The sequence below is a fragment of the Sminthopsis crassicaudata genome, chromosome 6 (assembly GCF_048593235.1).
Source record: "Sminthopsis crassicaudata isolate SCR6 chromosome 6, ASM4859323v1, whole genome shotgun sequence".
Taxonomy (NCBI): Eukaryota; Metazoa; Chordata; class Mammalia; order Dasyuromorphia; family Dasyuridae; genus Sminthopsis; species Sminthopsis crassicaudata.
Window position 1 is genome coordinate 169,608,333 of NC_133622.1, and position 26,003 is coordinate 169,634,335.

A 26,003-nucleotide genomic window follows, 5' to 3' on the forward strand; every position below is an offset into this window, starting at 1 on the left:
CCAATAATTGTCAATAGCTATGTTGTACTCTTGGCAATCAACCAAAAATAAAAATATGGATTCTATAAAAACAAAAAAAATTAAATTACATGGATAGCAAAATGGATTAGTAATCAGATTCCAAGAATATATATTTTTAGAAGAGATATACTTGGCAGTGAAAGATACATATCTAGTTAAAATTAAAAGGCTGGAACAGAATCTAAAATACTAAAGTTTAATTAAAACAAGGCAGGATTAGCAATTGTGATTTAAGAGAAAGTACAAACAAAAAAGGACCTCATTAAAAGAGATAATTGAGTGCATTCTGAGAAGATGGTGATGTAGGTCATAAATTTCCGGGTTCTCCAGATTTCCTCCACAAACAGACAGAAAATCATCATGCAATGAACATAGCACAGCAAACATAAAAGAGTAAAGCAGTCTTCCTCCTGAACAACTTGAGAGGATCTCTGTGAAGACTTCAGGAGCTAATGTTTGGCCTGAGTGACACTTCAATGAATAAATAAACAGTAGCCTCTGAGAAAAGGAGACTAAGCTTCAAGAAACACCTTAGGGACTTTTAACCCACACAGTTTCTTCTAAAAAATAGCAGACCTTGAGTGTGAGAAGACTTAAGGATCCATTGCTATTTTCAGAAGTTAGGCCTGCCTGCTTAATAGACAGCATCTCTGACTGGGGCTATGGAAATGGAGGAACAAATACAAGCCCAGTGATTGCAGCACTACTGGGAGAAAGAACATTTGAAGGACCACATGACTGGGGTTTAAGAGAGAAAGAAAGGAATGTCTGAAGTTGAGTCTCTGGACAGACTTCAGAAAACCACAATTAGAATAAACTGAAATCTAGGAAAACATTATCCATAACTAGGGATTAAAATTTGATGATCATAATATTATGCTATTCAAAATAAAATAATTCAAATTAAAAATAAAAATGATTCAGAAAGGAATAAGAATGCCACTCTTGATAGCTATTTTGATATAAAAGATCTGGTTCATATTTCAAAGAAACATAGTGAGGCCAAAAAAATGTCAGTTCTACCCTCAAGAAGAGAATCAAGTGGCTATAAACCCCAAAAGAAATCTTGGATCAACTAAGAATGAGGAAAAAAATAAAATTGGTTCAAGAAAATTATGAAAAGAAAGTTAACTAATTAGAAAAAGAGACACGCAATTGTAGAAAAAAAATAAAATCTTTGAAAACTAGAATTGGGCAATTAAAATAAAATGACATTATAAGTCACTAAGATGTAATAAAAGTAGTAAAATAGGAGAGAATCTAAAACATCTCATTAGAAAAATAACTGATCTGGAAAAAATATCGAAATGAAATAAATTACCTGAAAGTATGATCAAAAAAAGAATCAAGATACAAAAATTGGAAGAAATTCTTTTTTTTTTTTTTTTGTATTCATTTTTCCAAATTACCCCCCTCCCTCTATTCCCTCCCCCCAATGACAGGCAATCCCATACATTTTACATGTGTTACAATATAGTCTAGGTACAATACATGTGTGTGAATATCATTTTCTTGTTGCACAATAAACATTAGAATGCGAAGGTACATGCAACCTGGGCAGACAGATATTAGTGCTAACAATTTACATTCACTTCCCAGTGTTTCTTCTCTGGGTGTAGCTACCTCTGTCCATCATTGATCAACTGGAAGTGAGTTGGATCTTCTTTATGTTGAAGATTTCCACTTCCATCAGAATACATCCTTATACAGTATTGTTGTTGAAGTGTACAGTGATCTTCTGGTTCTGCTCATTTCACTCAGCATCAGTTGATTTAAGTCTCTCCAGGCCTCTCTGTATTCCTCCTGCTGGTCATTTCTTACAGAGCAATAATATTCCATAACCTTCATATACCACAATTTACCCAACCATTCTCCAACTGATGGACATCCATTCATCTTCCAGTTTCTAGCTACAACAAAAAGAGCTGCCACAAACATTTTGGCACATATATGACTCTTTCCGCTCTTTAGTATTTCTTTGGGATATAATCCCAGTAGTAGCGCTGCTGGGTCAAAGGGTATGCACAGTTTGATAACTTTTTGGGCATAATTCCAGATTGCTCTCCAGAATGGCTGGATTCTTTCGCAACTCCACCAGCAATGTATTACTGTCCCAATTTCCCCACATCCCCTCCAACATTTATCATTATTTGTTCCTGTCATCTTAGCCAATCTGACAGGTGTGTAGTGGTATCTCAGAGTGGTCTTAATTTGCATTTCTCTGATCAGTAGTGATTTGGAACACTCTTTCATGTGAGTGGATATAGTTTCAATTTCTCCCTCTGAGAATTGTCTGTTCATATCCTTTGACCATTTATCAATTGGAGAATGGTTTGGTTTCTTATAAATTATGGTCAGTTCTCTATATATTTTGGAAATGAGACCTTTATCAGAACCTTTGTTTTTAAAAATATTTTCCCAATTTGTTACTTCCCTTCTAATCTTGTTTGCATTAGTATTATTTGTACAGAAACTTTTTAGTTTGATGTAATCAAAATCTTCTATTTTGTGATCAATAATGATCTCTAGTTCTCCTCTGGTCATAAATTCCTTCCTCCTCCACAAGTCTGAGAGGTAGATTATCCTCTGTTCCTCTAATCTATTTATTATCTCCCTCTTTATGCCTAAATCATGGATCCATTTTGATCTTATCTTGGTATATGGTGTTAAGTGTGGATCCATATCTAATTTCTGCCATACTAATTTCCAGTTTTCCCAACAGTTTTTTTCCGAATAATGAATTTTTATCCCTAATGTTGGAATCTTTGGGTTTGTCAAAGATTAGATTGCTATAGATGTACCCTTTTTTGTCCTTTGTATCTAATCTGTTCCACTGATCTACCGGTCTATTTCTTAGCCAATACCAAATGGTTTTGGTGACTGCTGCTATATAATATAGCTTTAGATCAGGTACACTTAGACCACCTTCCTCTGAGTTTTTTTTTTTTCATTAGTTCCCTTGCAATTCTCGACCTTTTATTCTTCCATATGAATTTTGTTGTTATTTTTTCTAGGTCATTGAAATAGTTTCTTGGGAGTCTGATTGGTATAGCACTAAATAAATAGATTAGTTTGGGTAGTATTGTCATCTTTATTATATTCGCTCGGCCTATCCAATAGCACTGAATGTCTTTCCAATTATTTAAATCTGATTTTATTTTTGTGGCAAGTGTTTTGTAATTTTTCTCATATAATTCCTGACTTTTCTTTGGTAGATGGATTCCCAAATATTTTATACTCTCAACATTTGTTTGGAATGGAATTTCTCTTTGTATCTCTTGCTGTTGCATTTTGTTAGTGATATATAAAAATGCCGAGGATTTATGCGGATTTATTTTGTATCCTGCCACTTTGCTGAAATTTTGAATTATTTCTAGTAGCTTTTTAGCAGATTCTTTGGGGTTCTCTAAGTATACCATCATGTCATCTGCAAAAAGTGATAGTTTAATTTCCTCATTTCCTACTCTAATTCCTTGAATCTCTTTCTCGGCTCTTATTGCCGAGGATAGCGTTTTTAGTACTATATTGAATAGTAATGGTGATAGTGGGCAACCTTGTTTCACTCCTGATCTTACTGGGAAAGGTTGCAGTTTATTTCTATTGCATATTATGCTTACTGAAGGTCTTAAATATATGCTCCTGATTATTCTAAGGAATAGTCCATTTATTCCTATACTCTCAAGAGTTTTTAGTAGGAATGGATGTTGGATTTTGTCAAATGCTTTTTCTGCATCTATTGAGATGATCATATGGTTCTTATTAATTTGATTATTAATATGGTCAATTATATTAATAGTTTTCCTAATATTAAACCAGCCCTGCATTCCTGGAATAAATCCTACTTGATTATAGTATATAATCTTGGAGATGATTTTCTGAAGTCTTTTTGCTAATATCTTATTTAAGATTTTAGCATCAATATTCATTAAGGAGATTGGTCTATAATTTTCTTTCTCAGTTTTCGATCTACATGGTTTAGGTATCAGTACCATGTCTGTGTCATAAAAGGAGTTTGGTAGGACTCCTTCATCCCCTATTTTTTCAAATAATTTATATAACATTGGGGCTAATTGTTCTTTAAATGTTTGGTAGAATTCACATGTGAATCCATCTGGCCCTGGGGATTTTTTCCTGGGGAGTTGATTAATAGCTTGTTCTATTTCTTTTTCTGAAATGGGACTATTTAAGCAATTTATCTCCTCCTCTGTTAATCTAGGGAGCCTATATTTTTGGAGGAAGTCATCCATTTCACTTAAGTTATCAAATTTATTGGCATAAAGTTGGGCAAAGTAACTCCTTATTATTTCTCTAATTTCCTCTTCATTGGTGGAAAGATCCCCCTTTTCATTTGTAAGACTATCAATTTGATTTTCCTCTTTCTTTTTTTTGATCAAATTTACCAAAGGTTTATCTATTTTATTGGCTTTTTCATAAAACCAACTCTTGGTTTTATTTATTAATTCAATAGTTTTTTTACTTTCAATTTTATTGATTTCTCCTTTTAATTTTTGTATTTCAAGTTTAATTTTTGGTTGGGAGTTTATAATTTGGTCTTTTTCTAGCCTTTTAAGTTGTAAGCCCAATTCGTTAATCTTCTCTTTCTCAATTTTCTTCAAATAAGCCTCTAAAGATATAAAATTTCCCCTTATTACTGCTTTAGCTGCATCCCAAAGATTTTGATATGATGTCTCATCATTGTCATTATCTTGGGTGAAATTGTTAATTGTTTCTATAATTTGCTCTTTCACCCAGTCATTCTTTAAGATGAGATTATTCAGTTTCCAATTACTTTTTGGTCTATTTACCCCTAACTTTTTACTGAATGTAGCTTTTATTGCATTGTGATCTGAGAAGAAGGCATTCATTATTTCTGCCTTCCTACATTTAATTTTGAGATCTTTATGTCCTAATATATGGTCAATTTTTGTATAGGATCCATGAACTGCTGAGAAGAAAGTATATTCCTTTCTATTGCCATTCAGTTTTCTCCAAAGGTCTATCATACCTAGTTTTTCTAATATTCTATTTCCTTTTTTAATTTCTTTCTTGTTTGTTTTGTGGTTTGATTTGTCTAAATCTGAGAGTGCAAGGTTGAGATCTCCCACTATTATAGTTTTACTGTCTATTTCTTCTTGCAGTTCTCTTAACTTTTCCTTTAGAAAGTTAGATGCTATACCACTTGGTGCATATATGTTTAGTATTGATATGGCTTCATTATTTATGCTACCTTTCAGCAGGATATAGTTTCCTTCCTTATCTTTTTTAACGAGATCTACTTCTGCTTTTGCTTGATCTGAGATAAGGATAGCTACCCCTGCTTTTTTGGCTTTACCTGAAGCATAATAGGCTCTGTTCCAACCTTTTACCTTTATTCTGTATTTATCTCCCTGCTTTAAGTGTGTTTCCTGTAGGCAACATATTGTAGGGTTCTGCTTTTTGATCCAATCTGCTATCCGTCTCCGTTTGATGGGATCGTTCATCCCATTTACATTTACAGTTAAAATTACTAATTCTGTATTTCCTGCCATCGTATTATCCCCAGATTATGCTTTTTTCCCTTGACCCCCCTGATCCCCCTCCCCGATATTTAATTTACAGACCCCCCTTGTGACGCGCGACCCTCCCTCTTTTTTTTTTTTTTTAGGATCCCTCCCCCCTCCCTCCAAGTCCCTTCACTTATTCTCCTTTTCCTTTTCCCTTTTCCTCTCCCCCCTTTTAATGAGGTGAGAGAAAATTCTCTGAAAAACAAATATGTTAATTATTTACTCTTTGAGCCTCTCCTGATGAGAGTAAGATTCACACAATGATTCTCCCTCTCACTAAGTTCCCTCAGATATGGTGTATTTTCTATGCCTCTTCCTGGGATGTAGTTTCCCTCTTTTTATCACTCCTTCCCCTTTTTCTGAACCGACCTCCTTCCCTTTACTACACCCCCCTTTTTTTCTTCTATATCAGTAAAATCAAATTATCCTTGAGTATTTTTTATATACCCACAACAGAGTTACAGTTCTCAAGGATTCTGTGTACCTTTTTCTGTTTCTCTTCAGTCTTGTGGATGTAGATCAAATTTTTTGTTTAAGTCTGGTTTTTTTCTTAGAAACATATAGAATTCCTCTGTTTCATTGAATGACCATCTTCTTCCATGGAAAAAAATGCTAAACTTAGCTGGGTAGTTCATTCTTGGTTGCAGTCCTTGATCTTTTGCCTTACGGAATATCAGGTTCCAGGCCCTTCTATCTTTTAATGTGGAGGCAGCCAGATCTTGGGTGACCCTTATTGTGGCACCTTGGTATTTAAATTGTTTTTTTCTAGCTGCTTGCAGGATTTTCTCCTTTGTGTGGTAATTCTGCAGCTTAGCCACTATATTCCGTGGTGTTCTTTTTTTAGGGTCTATTTCAGAAGGAGTTCGATGAATTCTTTCCACATCTACTTTCCCTTCTGTTTCTATTATCTCTGGACAGTTCTCCTTGATAATTTCTGTAAAATAGAATCTAGGCTCTTTTTTTGGTCATAGTTTTCTGGAAGTCCAATAATCCGCAGATTATCTCTCCTAGATCTATTTTCCAGGTCTATAGATTTTCCCAGTAAGTATTTGACGTTGTTCTCCAGCTTCTCATTTTTTTTGTTTTGTTTGACTGATTCTTGGGTTCTCTGTGAATCATTCATTTCTATTTGTTCCATCCTGACTTTTAAGGAGTTATTTTCTTCTTTCACAGTTTTTAGTTCTTTTTGTAAATGCCCAATTTCATTTTTAAATGAATTATTTTGCTCTATTGAATTTTTTTCCATTTCCCTAATTTTTTTTTTGAGAATTATTTTCTTTTTCCAATTCAGAAATTCTATTTTCTTGAGACTTTTTTATCTTTTCCAATTCAGAAATCCTACTTTCCTGTGTTTTTTTAACCTTTTCTAATTCATAAATTTTGTTTCCCTGCATCTCCTGTGAATTCTTTATTTTTTCCAACTCCAATTTCAGGACGTTGTTATTCTCTATCATAGCTTCCCTTTCCTTTCCCCATTTTTCTTCAATCTCCCTCAATTTTTTAAGAGATTCTTCTAGGAGAGAGTTATGTGATGGGGGGCAGGAATTGTTCCCCTTTAGGTTGTTATCTGCTGTCTCTCTGCTGTTAACTTCCTCGGGGTTGGATACCCGCTCTTTCTCTGTATAGAAGGAATCTATGGTTTTTCTAGCTTTTTTGCTCATACTTAAAAAATCTTTTGGGGTCTGTACCTGGGGTAGGAAATTATTTATTTACTTCTTTACCAGCTTCCTCCCAGACCGGATGGATGCAGCGGCTCCTGCGCCTGAGCTAAGATAGAGCTCTGGGAGAGAGTTCCCCACCCCCTCCCTGGAAGTGCCTCAGAGGTGATTAGCACTACTGTGCTTCGAGGGCATAGAATAGTAAAGACAGCACGAAGCCCAGCCTATGTGTCCGGGTGGGGCGTGGATGTCTGCAGCAGGTGAAGTGAAAAGCCCCTGCGCTCAAACTGGAAGTGTCTGCCAGAAACCGCGGTCCCTAGTTCAAAGGTTCCGCTTCTCTGGGACTTCCTGGAGCTGAGTTCCACTCCCTCCAGCTAAACTAGGCAGTGTGTGTTGCCTTGGGCCGTATCCACCCACTTGTCAATCTCTTAACTATTCTCAGGTGGTAGCTGAGGCCACGCCCCCTGGTGCCGAGTCTCTGCTGAGTCACCCCCAGGATCGGGGAAAATCTAATCTGAGTTTTAAAATATTTTGGCTTTCTCTTCTGAACTGCCAAATAATTAGCAGAGAAGAGCTAACAGCCTGTGCCAGATTCCTTTACCTCAGTGGCTTCTCTGATCCCAGAGCCCTTCCCAGCACAATGGGCGCAGTGTGCCCCTACCCCACCGTCTGTGCTGGTCTCTCTCTTATTCCTCCCCTGAGAACTGACCTTTCCTGTTGAAACTCCAGATTCTCTTCAGCTGGTAAGTCGTGCTTCCAGTCCTTGTGGTATCTATCAGTCCTGAGCTAATTTTGAGACTTAATTTATCTAATTGGTTGTGAGGGAGTGAGGACGTTCACTGAGTCGTGTGTTTCTTTTCCGTCATCTTGGCTCCGCCCCCGGAAGAAATTCTTAAGGAAAATTGCTCTGAAGTTATAAAACAAATAAGAAGGTAAAGGAGAAGTAGAATGAACCCTCTAATTACAACCTGAAAGAGTTCCAAGGAAGAAAATTTTCAGGAATACCATAGTTAAGTTTCAAAATTTCCAGGTTAAAAAATATTACAAGATTAGAGGAAAATAATTTGGGAAAACAATCAGAGTTTCAGAAGACCTTGCAGCTTCTATACTAAAAGATAGTACTTCTTAGAACATTATATTTTGAAGAACAAAGAAGCTGAAATTGCATCCCAGAATAACTCATCCAGCAAACTTAAGTATAATACTGAATGGAAAAAAAATGACATTTGATGAAGTGAAAGACTTTCAGGTATTTGTAACCAAAAGATCAGAATTCAATGGAAAATTTGATATAAAAGACCCAGGAGAAATGAAAAATTATAAGGGACTGATGTTAAACTGTTTATGTATGACATATGTAAATGTTATCAGTATTCCTAAATAACTGTTATTGTTATTAAGAAAGAATGGTTGTGGCTAGGTTGTATATAATGGAATAATTCTTAAAAAAACAAAATTGAGTTAGGAAAATATAAAAAGGGGCAATTGTCTTATGAACACAGGGTGTGGAAAAGAATACAGAAAAGGGTTTTTTTTGGTTTTTTTTTTTTTTGGAGGGGGAGACTTGAAGAGCCATCTGAACAAGTTTAGTAGTCTTTTGTACTTCTTTAAAGATGTGAAAATTTAAGGGTAGAGTGGAAGAGGACCCCTTAAAAGGAATGTATAGATTAAGATAAGCAGTGTTAAGAAAGAAGGTAAGGGAGAAAATTTTAGAAGAGTGGGTAAAATAAGGAATAATAGGGCGAGGAGAAAGAATAACATAAGTAGGATAGGCAGAAATAGAGGCTGAGAAGGAAAATAATGAGTAAAATAAGAAGGAGGGAAATTCACAAAACATAAGTAGAATTTTGTCAAAACTACAAAAATATGCACCATTTCCCATTTAATAAATAATCACAGTAAAGAAACAGAAATTTTTCTCATAAAGAAATCTAAACAATTTATATTCATATAAAAACATTCTAAATCATACTTGAGTACAGAAATGCAGATTAAAACATCTTTGGAGATATAATTTTATACCTATAATGTTAACTAAAATGATAGAAGAGAAATGTGATAAATATTGGAGAGCATTCAGAAAAACTGGAACACTAATTCATTGTTGGTAGAATTGTAAAATTATCCAACCATTTTGAAGATGAATCTGGAATTATGCCCACGAAATTACTGAAGTGCCTATACTCTTTGACCAAACAATACCACTAATAGATCTTTTGATGTTACATTTTTCCAAAGATGATTAAGGGAAAAGGAAAAGAACCCATATTTTCTAAGATGTTGAAAGCAGCTCTCTTTGGGGTAACAAAAAATAGGAAATTGCAAGGGTGCCTATCAATTGGGAAATGGCTGAATATGTTGTAGTATATGATTATAATGGAAAACACTGTACTATAAGAAATGAAGAGCTCAATATTTTAAGAGAAAAAAACCTTGCATGACATAAAAGCAAAATGAGCAGAACCAAAAAAATATTGCATACTGTGATAGAAATATTATTTTAAGAACAATTGAGTGAATAGCTTACTTACTATTATAAATACTCAAATTATTTATAAAGGACATATGAAAAAAGATGTTATCTGAATCCGAAGAAAGAACTGATACATAGAAATATGTATATAATAATTTTACATGTGTATGTTTGTGTCTAATGGTATCCATCCCTAATATGGGGGAGGGAAGAGAAAAAAGAAAAAAAAAAAAAGTTGTATATTTGAAAGAAATAGCAAGTTGTGCGTACCAGAGCAGTTTCAGATACAATAGTCTTTTTATTGTGCTATGATATAGAAATCCTTGTTTTATTCCTTAAGCTAAAAGTAAAAGAAAAAAATGGCAAGAGATAATTAGGAAAACTAAATATTGCTAAATGGGACCACAGACCATTAACTAATATCAAAAAGTTTACAGTTTATTTCTTGGTAAAACTTTATTTCTTAAATATATACTGAGTGAACTAGAACTGAGACAAATATATAAAAGTAAGAGAAATTTCTCAACTGATAAATGATCAAATGATATAAAACACAGCTTTCAGAAAAAAAAAAAAGAAACCAAAGCTATCTATAGTCATATGAAAATGTTATAAATTACTATTGATTAGAGCAAAGTAAAATGTCTCTGAGGTAATACTTCACACCTGTCAGAAATGGCAAATGATAAGGAAATGAAGAAAAAGTAGGTGCACAAATGAACTGTTGGTTGAGTAATGAACTGGTCTAACTATTCTAGAAAACAATTTAGAACTACATCCAAAAAAACTAAAAAATTGTATGATTCTTAGGTCTTTCCAAAGAGTTTAAAGGAAAAGGATAAGGACCCATATATACAGATAAAAATTATTATATGTGTATATATATATACACACACATATGTATATATATATATATATATATATATATATATATATATATATATATATACACATACATACATACACACACACACACACACACACATATATATATCTTTTTGTGGTGACAAAGAATTGGGAATCAAGGTGATGCCCATTAATTGGGAATGCTTGAAAAATTTTTGACATATAATTGTGATGGAGTACTATTGTGCCATGGGAAATAATGTGGGTGAAGTTTGGGGAAAAATATGTTGAGAGCTATGTGAACTGAAACAAAAGAAAAACAATATTAAACATATTTTTTAAAAGTTTCAATAGTATTTTATGTGGAAATATTATGTAAATAAAAAAGCATTATGTGTCTTGTATAGTTAAAAGTAAATGGGGGCAGCTAGGTGGCACAGTGGATAGAGCACCAGCCCTGAATTCAGGAGGACCAGAGTTCAAATGTGATCTCAGACTTAACACTTCCTAACTATGTGACCCTGGGCAAGTCACTTACCCCTGGCCTCAGAAAAAAAAAAAAAAAAAAAAAGTAAATGAATTCTGTTGGATGTATTATCTTATCAGTGTGGTTATCTATCCCCTGAAGGAATATAGTTGGACTCATTTGCCATCTATGCCCCTTCTCATCCCATTTGATTCCTTTTTTTTTTTTTTTCTTAACTATATATAGTCAAAGATCTACTTAATCTGTTGGAACATTAAGCATATTAATGCTTATTTTTATTAGTGATAACTTAATATATTTGCATATATTTAACAAATATATTTTAGAAATATTTATTATTGTGAATTTATTATACTCATTATTATATCCTCATTCTTATAACTAAGGATAACAAACATATATATATATATATATATATGAAACATTTGATAATGTGTAATGGTCTTTATAACTACTATCTTGCTTTATCTTCTTGTGAGATGGTAGTGTGATTATTTTTTCCATTTTATAGATGAGTTAACTAAGGTTGAGGGAGGTTGTGATCTGCCCAGAGTCAAATAATTAAAAAAATATCTGATACTTTAATAGAGCTCATTTCTTCCTGATCCAGGACAGAAATTATATCTGCCTCTTCCTGGACTAAACTCTAGCATTTTTAAAAAATAATCAAAGTATTCAGATAAAATAAATCAACTTTTTTTTTTTTTTGGAGAATGTCAAAATATGAGACATGGCATATGTTTTTCATTTTTGCCCCAGATATGTGAAGATATAAAGCACTTTTAGAACTCTCAATCTTTTGGTCTGTTTTCTTATTTTTCAAAGCACTTTTCCAAAATCTATTTGTTTTCCATATTGATTGATGAACTAATTGTTTAAAGGAGGAATTGTTAAAAGGAAGGATCTAATAGATCACTGGATATCAAATCAATGAATCTATGATACAGGAAAGTCTGGATTTTTCCCTTGAGAATGGTTCCCTTTATAATGATGTATCATTTTGCAGGTTGCTCTATAAAAAGGATGTATTGGTTGAAGAAAAAAAATCTTTTCATTATCATTTTAATACTAGTCTGATAATCACATGGTTTTGATCATTCAGGAGATCCTCAATGAAAATATAGCATTTCTGAATATGTATTAACATGCTTATTGAATCTAAACTAGGGTAAGTAAATTAGATGAGAACTGAAAGTGCTCCTGGGAGGGGAAATGATGAATAACAGACAAGACATGATTCCAAACAGATCAAGAATTATGAGTTTGAGGTCAAATCATTGACCTTGACATTAGAAAGTATTTCTAAGAGTACTTTGCAGTGTGTGACTCTGTGTGTGTGTGTATGTGTCTGTGTTAACTCTTAGTTTAATTTGTTTCTTCAGAAGGGTCAATTCACACCACTACACTGTGAACTTCCAAGCTAAATGGGTGGTCCGGAAAACATAAATAGATTATACAGAAAAAAAAAAAAAAAATAGAATTTTCAAATTGTTGCAACATTCAGCTTTTCTCCAAAGCCTTGGATGTGTTTGAGTTTGTGTGTGTGTGTGTGTGTGTGTGTGTGTGTGTGTGTGTGTGTGTGTGTGAGAGAGAGAGAGAGAGAGAGAGAGAGAGAGAGAGAGAGAGAGAGAGAGAGAGAGAGAGAGAGACTATGAAAATGGGGGAAAAAACAACAACAACAAAAAAAAAAAAAACAGCTACAACATGTCCTGTGAACAAAAGCTGGTTAAACCTTATTGAAAGAAGTCAGGAATATTTCTAGGAATATTCATGTTCATCTAAAATCAAAGATGCATTAGTAGGAATATTGCTTATTTACTACAACCAGAGTAATGAGTTACTCAGGACAGCTCTAGACAGTCAATTTAGGGCAAGGTGATTTTAGGGTTAGTAGGTCTGGCAATTATTTACTTGAACTTAGTTTTGACTTCTAAAAAACCTTATCCTCCCCTGTTCCCCATTTTATGTTTAGCCAAAGAGAATGGCAAAAGGAGTAAAGCTACTTTAAAATCTGAAGCTTAAAGTCAATGTTGAAAAATTTTACATGCATATGTTTTGAAAATAAAAAGCTGTAATGAAAAAAGTAAAGTTTTGTCAGTTTGGTATATCACTGAACAAGAAGACCAATTTAAGCTGAACTGCCATTTTTATTATATTAGCTTATCCTAGCCATGAACAATTTGTATTTTTCCAATTGTTTAGAACTGATTTTATTTATGTGAGAAGTATTTTGTAATTGTGTTCATATAGTCCTTGTTTTGTCTTGGCGGGTAGACCCAAAAAATACTTAATCTTATCCACAGTAATTTTGAATGGAATGTATCCTTCTATTTCTTGCTGTTGGGTTTTGTCAGTAATATATAGAAATGCTGATAAATTATGTGGGTTTATTTGATATCCTGCAACTTTGCTAAAGCTCTGAGTTGTTTTCTGTAGATTTTTGGATGATTTTCTGGTATTATCTAATTATATCATCGTATTATCTGCAAAGAGTGATATTTTATTTCCTCATTGCTATTTCTAACTCCTTAAATTTCTTTTTCTTTTCTTACTGATCAAGCCAATATTTCTAGTCCAATTTTGAACAGTGGTGATAATGTTCATCCCTGTTTCACCTCTGATCTTATTGGGAATGCATCTAGCTTCTCTCCATTACAAATAATGCTCCCTGTAGGTTTTAGTTAAATATTGCCTATTATATTAAGGAAAGCTCCCCTTTATACTCTTTTGTGTTGTTAATAGGAATGGATGCTATATTTTGTCAGAAGTTTTTTTTTTTTTTCTGTATCTATTGAATTTATCACATGATTTCTGTTGATTTTGTAATTGATATGGTCAATGCAGGTAATTTTCTGAAATTACTTGCATTCCTAGTATAAATACCACTTGGTCATAGTATATTATCCTGCTGATATGTTACTATAATCTCTTTACTAATATTTTATTTTACAAATTTGCATCTATATTCATTAAGGACATGGATTTGTAATTTTCTTTTTCTGTTTTGGTTCTTCTTGATTTAGTTATCGGTGTCATATTCATATCATGGAAGGATTTTGGCAGTGCTCCTTCCATACCTATTTTTCCAAATACTTTACATGGTATTGGAATTAATTGTTCTTTAAATGTTTGATAGAATTCACTTGTAAATCTATCTGGCCCTGGAGAATTTTTCTTAGGGAGTTCATTGATGGCATTCAATATCTTTTTCTAAAATGGGACTATTTAAGCATTTTATTTACTCTTCTCTTAACCTGGGCAATTTATATTTTTGTAAACATTTATCCATTTTGGTTAGATAGTCAGACTTATTGCTCTACAGTTGGTCATAATATCTCCTAATTATTTCTTTAATTTCTTTTTCATTGATAATAAGTTCCCACCTTTCCTTTTTGATGCTGGTGAATTTTTTATCATTCCTTTTTCTGATCAAATTAACCAAAGTTTTATCTATTTTGTTATTTTTTTTTAAATAAAATCAACTCTTAGTTTTATTTATTATTTTAATAGATTTCTTAGTTTCTTTTTATTCATCTCTCCTTTGAATTTCAAAATTTCTAATTTGGTGTTTAATTGAGAGTTTCTAATTTGTTCTTTTTTCTAATTCATTGATCTCTTTTTTATTTTCTTTATGTAATTATTTAGAGATATAAAATTTCCCCTTAGAATTGCTTTGGCTGAATTATATAGGTTTTGGTATGTTGTCCCATTATTGTATTTTCTTGAATGAAATTATGGATTATTTTAGTGATTTGTGATTTGACTCATTAATTCTTTAGAATTTGATTATTTAATTTCCAATTGGTTTTTAATATATCTTTTCCTGGTGCTTTATTGGATCTATTTTTTTATTGCCTTGGGATGTGAAATTGAATCATTTACTACCGTGTTTCCCCGATAATAAGACCTATCCTGAAAATAAGACACCCACATACTCTTTAATATTCCGCTAAAATAAGCCCTCCCCAGAAAATAAGCCCTATCGAACTTACTATGAAAACGGTCATCATGGTGATCCCCTGCGCTATATGCTGCGTAGCGGTACCTTCAGTAAGCAGCGCCGCCCTCCCCTCCCGGGTGAAACGCACGTCGCGCTCCGAGCTGCATCCAATCAGAGCTGCAGCAGTGAGCGCGTCATCCTCTTCTTCCCTGGTGATTTGCTTGCTGGCGCTACTGAGAGCAGCGCCGCGGAGTAGAGCTGAGACAGGACCATCTAAAAACTCGGTAAGTTCAGTAAGCGATGGAGAATAAAATAAGCACTCAGGGGGCATGATGGAGGCTAAAAGGGGCATGATGGAGGCTAAAATGGGCATGATGGAGGATAAAAGGGGCATGATGGAGGCTAAAATGGGCATGATGGAGGATAAAAGGGGCATGATGGAGGATAAAATAAGCCCTCCCCTGAAAATAAGCCCTCTGGTGTTTTTTTAGTCCCAAAAAAAATAAGACAGTGTCTTATTATCGGGGAAACACGGTATTTCTGCCTCCTGGCATTTTATTGAAAGGTTTTTATGCCTTAATACATGGTCAATTTTTGAGCAGGTACCATGGATAGCCAAGAAAAAGCATATTCCTTTTTGCCCCTATTCAGTATTCTCCAGAGGTCTTTCATATTTAGGTATTCTAGGATCCTATTAACTTCCCCAGTTTCTTCCTTGTTTATTTTATGATTAGATTTATCTGATTCTGAGAGGGGAAGGTTGGGGTTCCCCACTAGAATAGTTTTGCTGTCTATGTCTTCCTGTAAATGCCTTAAAATCTTATCTAGGAATTTTCCTGCTCTATCACTTGGTGCATATACATTTAGCATCATTATTACTTCATTATCTAAGGTACATTTTATCAAGATTTTTCCTTCCTTATCTTTTTTTTAATAAGACCTATTTTTGCTTTTGCTTTATCTGAGATCAGAATTGCTACCCCTCTTTTTTTTTTTTTTTTTACTTCAAATGAAGCATAATAAATTCTGTCCCAGCCTTTTACCATTACTCTGTATGTGTCTCTGTATCAAGCATATTTTTTGTAAACAACATATTGTAGGATTCTGTTTTTTAATCCACTTTACTTCTGGCTTCCATTTTATGGGAGAGTTCATTCCATTCACATTGACAGTTATGATTACCAGCTCTGAATTTCCCTCCATCTTATTTTTCCCTTGTATACACTTTTGTTCTCTCTTCACATTCTGTCTTTAGTTGTATGTGTATTTTTTTATTTACATCACTCATGAGCTTATTTTCTATCATCCCTCCTCCTTTTCTTACTAGCATTTTCTAACCCAGTCCACCCATTTCCTTGTCTTCAATCAGCTCTTCTCCCTTTCTCTTACCATTTCCCCTAGTTTTTCTGCCTTCGATTCTATACTATCTCTCCCTTTTCTTTTTCTCTTTCTCCTCCTATCTCTTTAGAGTTAGATAAATTTCTATCACCAATTGAATGATTGTTACTCCTGATTAACAATAAAATTGAGGAGATCAAGCTTCAGGCAATGCTCATCCCTCTCCCTTCTTTTTCTCAATAAGTCTTTCGCACCTCTTCATGTGAACTTGTCCCAATATACCTCCCCTTTCCTCTTTTTCTAGTACAGACTGTTTCCTATTGCTTAATGTCTTTTTCTTTGATGGCATCACATCAGAGTCTATTCACAACCACACTCTTCGTCCATGTGATGCCCCCTTTTATTTGGCCCAAGTGTCAGATGCAGTTTTCAAGAGTTACAGATACTGTTTTCTTATCTAGGAATGTAAACAATTTAACCTTTAAATAACATATATGTATATGTGTGTATTAAATATATATATATATATATATATATATATATATATATATATATATATATATATATATATATATATGTGTGTGTGTGTATATACATGTATATATATATACATATATATGTATGTATATATATATATATATATATATATATATATATATATATATATATATATATATATATATATATTTAAAATGGTATTCCTAGGAATGTATGCAATTGTATCAATTGCAATAGTGCCTAACATACACTAGGTGCTTAATAAGTATTTATTGGATTTGGAGTGGATTAAGCAATCCTTCAGAACTTGATTGCTTATGAGAATGAATACATACATACATACATACATACAAGAATGAATATAGATCCCAAAATAAACCAGCAAGAAACCACTTACTCTAATCTTGTTCTAAATGAATGTTGTGTAAACTATTTGCATCTTTAACATTTTTGAAAACAACACTGTGGCACTGGAAAAATAAAAAAAAAATCCCTTAGCTACTCAGAAATGACTAAATGAGAAATGCTTACTATTTGCATCTTTTGTACAATTTATTCCTAGAATTCATTATATCACATTTAGTTTTAAAATGTGTTGAGGGCATTTCCTTCAAAAATAGAAGTTACTTGCAAAAGCCTTAAATCATAGTGTTATAATTATGACTGTTGTCCATGCATCACCACAGATTTGATTAAAATATTATGTGTGTGTACATGCATGTGTGTGTGTATATATGTGTATATATATAATATATACATATATTATATATATATATATATATATAATATTCATTATGTGTGTATCAATAATTCCTTGAGGACTGAGATTGGTTAGCTAACTGATATCAAATTCATTCTCATTTTTGAATAAATTGCTTTCCTAGAGTTATTTTATAAAGATTAAAATTGGATCTTGTAAGAGACAAAACAGGATTTAGTAAAACAAAAAATAAAATTTAAACAAGAAAAAAAAAGTAACTGCCTCAAATTTACCAATGATTTCTCAGTCACCACATCTTGTGTTCCTGTTTAACATAGTTTTATTCTGGACTTACTTTCTGCAAGCCAGATCTATTACATTTTACACACTCAGGTGTTAACCCTCAGGCTTCTCTAGTACCCTGAAGGTTCAAGAATTTCTTTTCTCTGCCATTAACTTAAATACTCATCTGCTATGTTCTCTCTATTTTTAGGATTCCAGTAACTAGCACTTCAGTTCAATTTAACCATTTAAGATTGGATATGTTTTATAAAGTGATATTTATATGGAAAATATAGAAAGTACAATAATACAAAATTTCCCCCAATACTTCCAATTTTATAACACCAACTGGCCTTCTCTCTTTTTCTCACTCATAATACTCTGCTTCCCATATTCAGACTTTTGTAATTTATCATTCCCATCCTACTTAATTCAATCCCTCTTTACCTTCGCCTTGGAGAATATTTCTCTTCTTTTAAGATACAGTTTAAGCACCAGCCTCTGTATTAATCTTTTCCTAACTCCACTAACTTCTGCAAACATCCTACCAGACTTCTTTGTATTTAACTATTTTGTATTTGTTTTCCAATGCCCTAATTGCCATAAAAATGATGTGAATTTAGAAAGTTCACACTGCTTCTCCATAGATAGATAAAATGTTCTTGTTCTTAAACAGGAAGAGTAGTTTTATAATATGCTCCTTGTTTATCTGATACAATTCTGCTGTCCTGCCAGTAGAGAATCCTACCACAGGATAACATTTGTCATGCCTATAAGTTTTTACAAATCATATGAGATAGAAATTTTTAAAAAAATAACCATCAGCCCAGGTGAACAACAACAAAAAACTCCTATTTTTCCTAGTGGGAAAATACTTAATCAAATCTGAGGATTTCTTCATGTGTGTGCAAGCATTGGACACAGTTTTGTCCTCTACCATATAAGGTATAGTGTGAAAACCAGTACCTTGAGAAAGAAACTTTGGAGAATTCTCTGGGCCCTTTCAATTAAAAAAAAATCTTTTTTGCTACCAAACTTTTTATGTCTATATGTCTGTCTTTCTTGTCCAGTGGTCCTCAACTTTTTAAATAGGAGCCAGTTCACTGTCTGAGGGACAGTTGGAGGGCCAGACTATAAGAAAAACAAAAACTATGAACAAATTCCTATGCATGCTGCATATATCTTATTTTGAAGTGAAGAAACAAAATGGGAATAAATACAATATTTAAAATGAAGTAAAATTAAATCAACAAACTTATCAGTATTTCAATGGAAACTATGGGCCTGCTTTTGACTAATGAGATGGTCAATGTCTGGTTCCATATTGTCACTGCTAGTCATAACAAGTGATGCAAGTGTGCATCCATTAGTCTTGATCTGGTTGGAGATTTCAAATGTTTCATTCTAGAAAAAGTCTGTTCACAGACATAAGTGCTGCCAAAGATGGTTCCCATTTTGAGTTCATGGTTCCTGAGATGAGGATATGTCTCAGAGGGGAGAGATGCATAGAAATTATGAAGGCTGCTTGACTTGAATGCATCTTTCAGAAAGTTACAATTCTGCAGTTCAGCCAGTTCCATTTGGTAAATTGCATCCACATTTTCAATGTCAATAGAAAATGGGTTACAGAAAAGCTGTATGTCCTATTCATGAAGATGAAGCTCTTTAAATCTAAATTGGAACTCCTTTTGCAATTTTGCAATGAATCCACACATGTTTTGTTTGGGAATGCAAACAGCGGTTTTTCTGCTAACAGATTTTGAGTTGTGGGGAGATGGCAGAAGTTTTCCTCCTTCATTTATTTGATGAAGAGGCCTAATTTTACTTCAAATGCTTTGACATGTGATTGCATATCACAGATGAGCTTCCCCTTTCCTTGAAGTTGCATATTGAAATTGTTGAGTAGCTCTGTTACATCTGTCAGAAAGGCAAGGTGCCATTTCCTTTCTGCATCATTGAGCTCTGGTACTTCTTTGTTTTTTGAAAGCAGAAAAGTTATAATCTGTGAAAGTAAGTCATAGAAACGTTTCAAAACTCCCTCGACTCAGCCAATGGACTTCTGTGTAATATAGAACATCTTCATACTCAGCATTTAGCTCAGACAGAAATTCCTGAAATTGTCTGTGATTTATTGCATTAGCTCTAATGAAGTTAACACAAGATACCACAATTTTCATAACAGAGTCCCTCTTTAGTGATTTACTGCACAGAGCTTGTTGGTGGATGAGGCAGTGTATGGCTATTGGATGAGAATGGTTATGTTTGTCCATCTCTTAGTTAATGCAAGCAATTACTCCTTTCTTAGACCCCACCATGCTAGGGCCACCATCAGTTGTCACACTGGCTAATTTAGCCCAGTCCAGCTCCAAACCATTCATAGTTTGGTAAACCTTTTCAATATATATCCTTTCATGTAGTTGTTCCTTTGATGCTTTGCAGTGCAGCAAGCTCTTCTATGACTTCAAAATAATCATTCGTCCCATGAATAAAAATTAGAAGTTGTGCAGAATCATGAACATCATTGCTTTCATTGAGTGCCAATGAAAAATATGAATTTTTTTTGTGGAGTTTTGTAAATGCTGATGCAGATTGTCTCTCATTTCTTTAATCTTCCATGTAATTGTAGGTCCTGAAAGACTCACTGTACTCAATAAATCGGCCTTCTCTGGACACATCTCTTTGACAACAGAAAGAAGGCATTCTTTAACAAATTCTCCCTCCATGAATGGCCTGCCAGTGTGTGCTATTAGCTTGGCAACTTGAAAACTTTCTCACAGTGATGAAATATTTAGCTGCTTCTGCTTCACAAAAATATTTTTCTGAGTTGTCAATGTATTTTTCAGTTTTAATATTTTATCTTTTCTCACTTCTCCAACCAAACAATTATATTTATCTTTATATTGAGTTTCATAGTATTGATGCGAATTATATTCTTTGAACACAGACACTATATTCTGGCATATCAGACATACACAGCTCTTTCCTTGTACTGCATGAAAAAGTAAACATAAGTCCACTCTCCTTTGAATATCATACACTCCAAGTCAATTTTTCTTTTTCTTGACATCATTATTTCTAAAGGATTCCAAATTGCTATTAGTAAAATATCTATACATACATACATACATACATACATATGTGTGTATATATATATATATATATACATACATACATACATACATATGTGTATATATATATACATATATATATATATATATAGCTCTACAAAAACAATATACCAGCAATAACTTTGCCCACACAGAGACATGCAGACTGCAATGCCTGACTTCCTCCAAGCTGCCTCTGAGCTGTGATAGCTCTGTTTCCTGCACTCTCTCTCCTGCTTCAGACCTTCACTGCACACAAGTCACCACTCAGGCAGCCCTCCCAAATTCCCTGGCTTCCTCTGAATCCTGGGATCAATTCTCATGATCCTGCGCTGCATGATCGTACGTGCTACACTCGTAATTTATCATAATCGCAGGCAAGACTGTGCATATATGTATATAACTGTGCTATATATATTGTATGTGCAGAATGAGCTTCAGTGGCAAATAGTACATTGGGGCTTCCAGGGGAGGTCATCATGTGACTTGAAGCTGCACAAGTGTATGGGAACCTTAAGAATCTGGAGGGGGATGAAGCAGTACACCAGCTCTGCACCCCCTCATATTCAGGATAAGTGGGAGGGCACTAAGGTCAGACCCCCAGTGATTATAAGGTGATTACATATGTTAGCAATATTCCATCTCTTTATGAAACTACAGAACATACACACAATGATAAAACTGATGACCACAACAGCCAGACATGAGGTCACTATGGAGTGATACAGGGCCATGGCCTGATACCAGGAGCCTCACTCTGGGCGACAATAGCAGTCAGTACAGCAACATGCACTAGAGAGGAAGCCATTACATTGTCATTACAGCATAATGAATATGATAGAGTCAAGCTGGGACTTGCAGTACTAACTGTTACTATACCTGTGTACCAGACACAGCCCATATATTCCCCATGCAGCAGCTGTGACATGCTCAGCAAACACTGTACATCCCTTGCGCCTGTCTGTTGTGGTGGCTTCAGTTACTTTACAAGGCCGCGGGCTATCAGTTCTCAGTCTTCTGCATCTCTCTCCCTTCCCCACACCATACACCCCGGCCTGGGAACTCACCTCATCTCAGTATCTCCTCACACTCTATCTCCACCGCCTCAGCTCAGTGTCAGAAGTGTGAGTTGCTAACTCGAGTTTAGGTCAAACTTCACTTCTGGCCTAATTTTGCCATAACCTGGCTGGCCACATAAACATCCTCAGCGGGCCGCATCTGGCCCACTGGCCATAGTTTGAGAACCCCTGGTGGTCTAGTCTACCTATTTCAAGAATTATTTTTTACCACTTCAATTGTCCCTCTTCAGATAAATCTCCAAATTTTTCAATTCTTTTTCTAAAATATGATGCCAAGATCTAAGCATATTATAACTACATGTATGATCATACTTGGATGAAGAAGAAAGCATCTATCACTTCATTAGTCTGATGTTTTGTTTCTCTACATATTGACAAAGATTACAGTGGGATTTTTGAATGTCCTATGAGACACACTGGCAATATAAAAAGTTTTCAGCCAGCTAAGAAATTGAAATCTTCTTTAGCAGACTTCCTTTCTACACTCCTTGTAAACTTGATTATAAAGGGAAGAATAACTCATGTGGAGATCATTTTGGATTCCTGATCCTGAGACCTAATGTATAAAATCCCTCTAAGCTTTGTGGCATCTGTAAGTTTCATAAATATATTTTCTATACAGAAATCCATTGAGAGATTGATCCCTCTCTATATATGAGAGAATTCCCTTATAATTAGACAGACAAAAAAGTGGTACAAACCTACATAGAACTTGTGGCAGGGATTGAGGAGCTCCTTGAGAAAAGTGTGGCTAATCAACCATTAAAAGATTTGTAAATGAATTCCTTGTTAATATATATGATATACTAGTTGGTCTTCCAAGTTCATTACAACATGCAAATTCAGTGATACTAGATGCTCCCATGATTAGGTCATCTTTTCTCATCTGTAAGAAAAGTAGAAAACCATATGTAAGACCTTCCATATCATTACTCCATTTATATACAGAAAAATGACAATGTCACTTAAGAAAATAGAAGGTGCAGCTAAAACTGATCAGATGGATGCCAAAGAAAAATACTTGGAATATGTTTCATTTTAAAAGGCAAATAGACATTAATTTTTTCAAGATATATTAAAGGTGTGAGAAGGAAAAATTTTTAAGAAAAAAATAATCAGAGATGTCATTCACAAACATTAGAATGAACAACAGGAGTGTCCATGGAAGTATACATGTGGCTTCTAATCTCTTCAAGAACATTGTCTACAGATACATAGAAAGTATTCTTAGTGATAACATGAGAAGAAAATAGTCACCTCTTTATAGATGGCTCTCTCAATCAATCATGTACATTATATATATGTAAGTGCGTATGTCTGTATATATGTATAATGTACATGTATACACATACACACACATAAACACAAATCTTGAATACTTGCCACACAGAGATGATTAGCCATCCTGATAAAACTGAACTATCTATCTGAGTGACTGTTGTACATTAGACCAGTAGTATGAAACTCAAAGAATGGAGGATGCTAATTCCTACAAAAAGATTCTTGCCACTGTACATTGATTTAGTTTTAAAATATGATGTAAATTATGTTTTATTTTATTTTTATTTATGTTGTTGAGAATTTCCAATTTGATTCTGGGTGTACTTGGAAGCACTGTGGGACTCATGGGGAGTCATGTTTGATAAACAGCATGTATTGTTTTTACCTTTGTTTTTCCAGGGGGATGGTTAGACCAATCTCTCTCAATTGGATATGAATTTTGTTGAAGAGCCTTTGTCCCATCCTAGCACTTATTTGGAATAGTGTACTCTCATCTTCTAATAGAAACAGTTATGCAATCTCATAATCACTAAAGTATCTTCCATTTGTACTCTAGGAAGGACATACTCTATGGTATAATTCTTATCAGTATAAATAGCATGAAATGAATCAAACACATATGCTCAAAAACAAGAGAAGTTATACTGGATCACAGTGATTACCCATTCCACAAAATAATAACAATCTAGACAGAGTATTTCTAAGGTGTATAATTGTCATCTTAAGGTGTCATCTTAAAACATTTTTGTGACATAGTGACAATAAAGATAATGGTAATTATACAAATATAAAACTGAGGGAGGGAGAATAAAAATTTGAATAGGAAGAAGTTAATATAATTGCACATTTTAAAGTCAGTCAGTCCAAAAGTATTTCTTAAGCTATATGTGCCACACACTGTACTAAACACTAGGTAAAAACATAGTCACTGCAATTATAAAAACTTAAAACATAATGGAGAACGCATGCAAACAAGCATATACTCACAAGATACACAGGGTTAGAAGTTTTAAGGTTAAATTGAATTTTTTTTGAGGACATATTCTGTATAAAATATAGATAGAAGATAATCTTGGAATGCATTAGCAGCTAGGAAGGACCATTTATACTGAAAGCAGGCTAGTTTTAAGTCATAGTCATTCAAGCCAAGGAAAAAAAAAAAAAAAAAAAAAAAAAAGAAGCTACAGAGACCTAATTTCTTTACCTATCTAACCAGATGGCATTCTGCTGGAGGATGTTAATATGCTGAGGATGTTGGAAAGAGCAGGATTTGGGATACTGTGTCAGACCTGCTGTACCGTAGCATAGGACTTCCTGTGGACAAACTTCTCACTTTACCTTCTTAAGTGCTTCTTTTCCTGAGCAGAAGTATATTATTAAGAGTACTGGATTTAGATTCTGAGGGGGAGTATATGCAAAGCTTAGGCTTTGCTATTCTCTATTAAGCATGTGATCTAAGCTTCATTTTCTTTATCAATGAAGTATGAGGAGTTACTGTAGAAGGCCTCTAAGGTCCCTTTTATCCCTTCTAGCTCAATAGCTAAGACTGTATGAGAGTATGAGCATTGTGATTCTTCCAATATCTTTTTAGGTCTTTGTGTTAACCAACATGTCATTAAGTACTTTTAAAATTCCTCTCCTTTTACCCCAAAATTGCCACTCTTAAAAGCATGAGTATTTTTTTAAACTCAGGATTTGGAAGAAATTGTTCAAACTCGATGTTATAGAGACATTCACGTTAGTCCAAATTGTTTGAACAAGAAGTCAAAGATACCACTGTTTTCCTCTATTTTTTTAACAAGTTTCATCAATAAAATATCGTGGGTAGGAAATATCTTTGGGCCAATAATTATGCAATTAACTGTACTTGTATTTGATTTCCCCTGATCCCAAATTAATGTTATTTTAGTGGAAATAGAGTTACCTGGATTATCAAAATCTTTATAAATCTTGAATTCAAAGAGAATAAAGAAAGTCTAAAAATTCAAAAGATGATAGTAGCTTTTTCTCTATCTGTCTCTCCCTATCTCTCTGCCTCTCTTTGTCTTTCTCCCTCCTTCCCTCTTCTCTTTCATACACACACACACACACACACACACACACAGAATGTTGGCTCCACAGAAGCTCTTCACAGTTTACAACTATGGACCAGATGGAAACAAATGTCATTTTTGTATACATTTAAGTATTTTCAAGTTTTATTTGCTCAGTTATTTTACATTACTCATTTCTTAATCTTGAGCTAAGCTACAATGTTAACATAAACGAGTTAAAGTGAATGTACTCTCTGGAATCTCTCATTTACTCAGTCATATGTGGCATTGGTCCAGAAGTTATAGACAAAAAAGTAAAGCCAATCCAGGTGCCAAAATTAGCAGCATTTTTTTTTCTGCTTAAAAAGATTACATAGGCAATGTGTTGGCAAACAAAATCTCATTAATTGAAGGAATAATTGCACTCCTTTTAGTCCTTATTACACCTCTTTTCTAATGTAATTGTTCCTGTGAAGAATTTAATTTCAGTACCATATTTCTCTCTATTCTTTGTATTAGTACTATTTTTAACATCTCAGACACTTCTCATCCCAGTTCTCTCACCAATAGTAGCCTTGCAATCTATTTTTTTAACTCTTCAAAATGTACAGCATTTGAATAATATCTTATTTGTCCCTTTGCTACCACTAGAATTATTTTCTTAAAATTAAGTCTGACTGTTTTGGGTGCAGTCTTTCTTTCTTCTTCTTCTTCTTC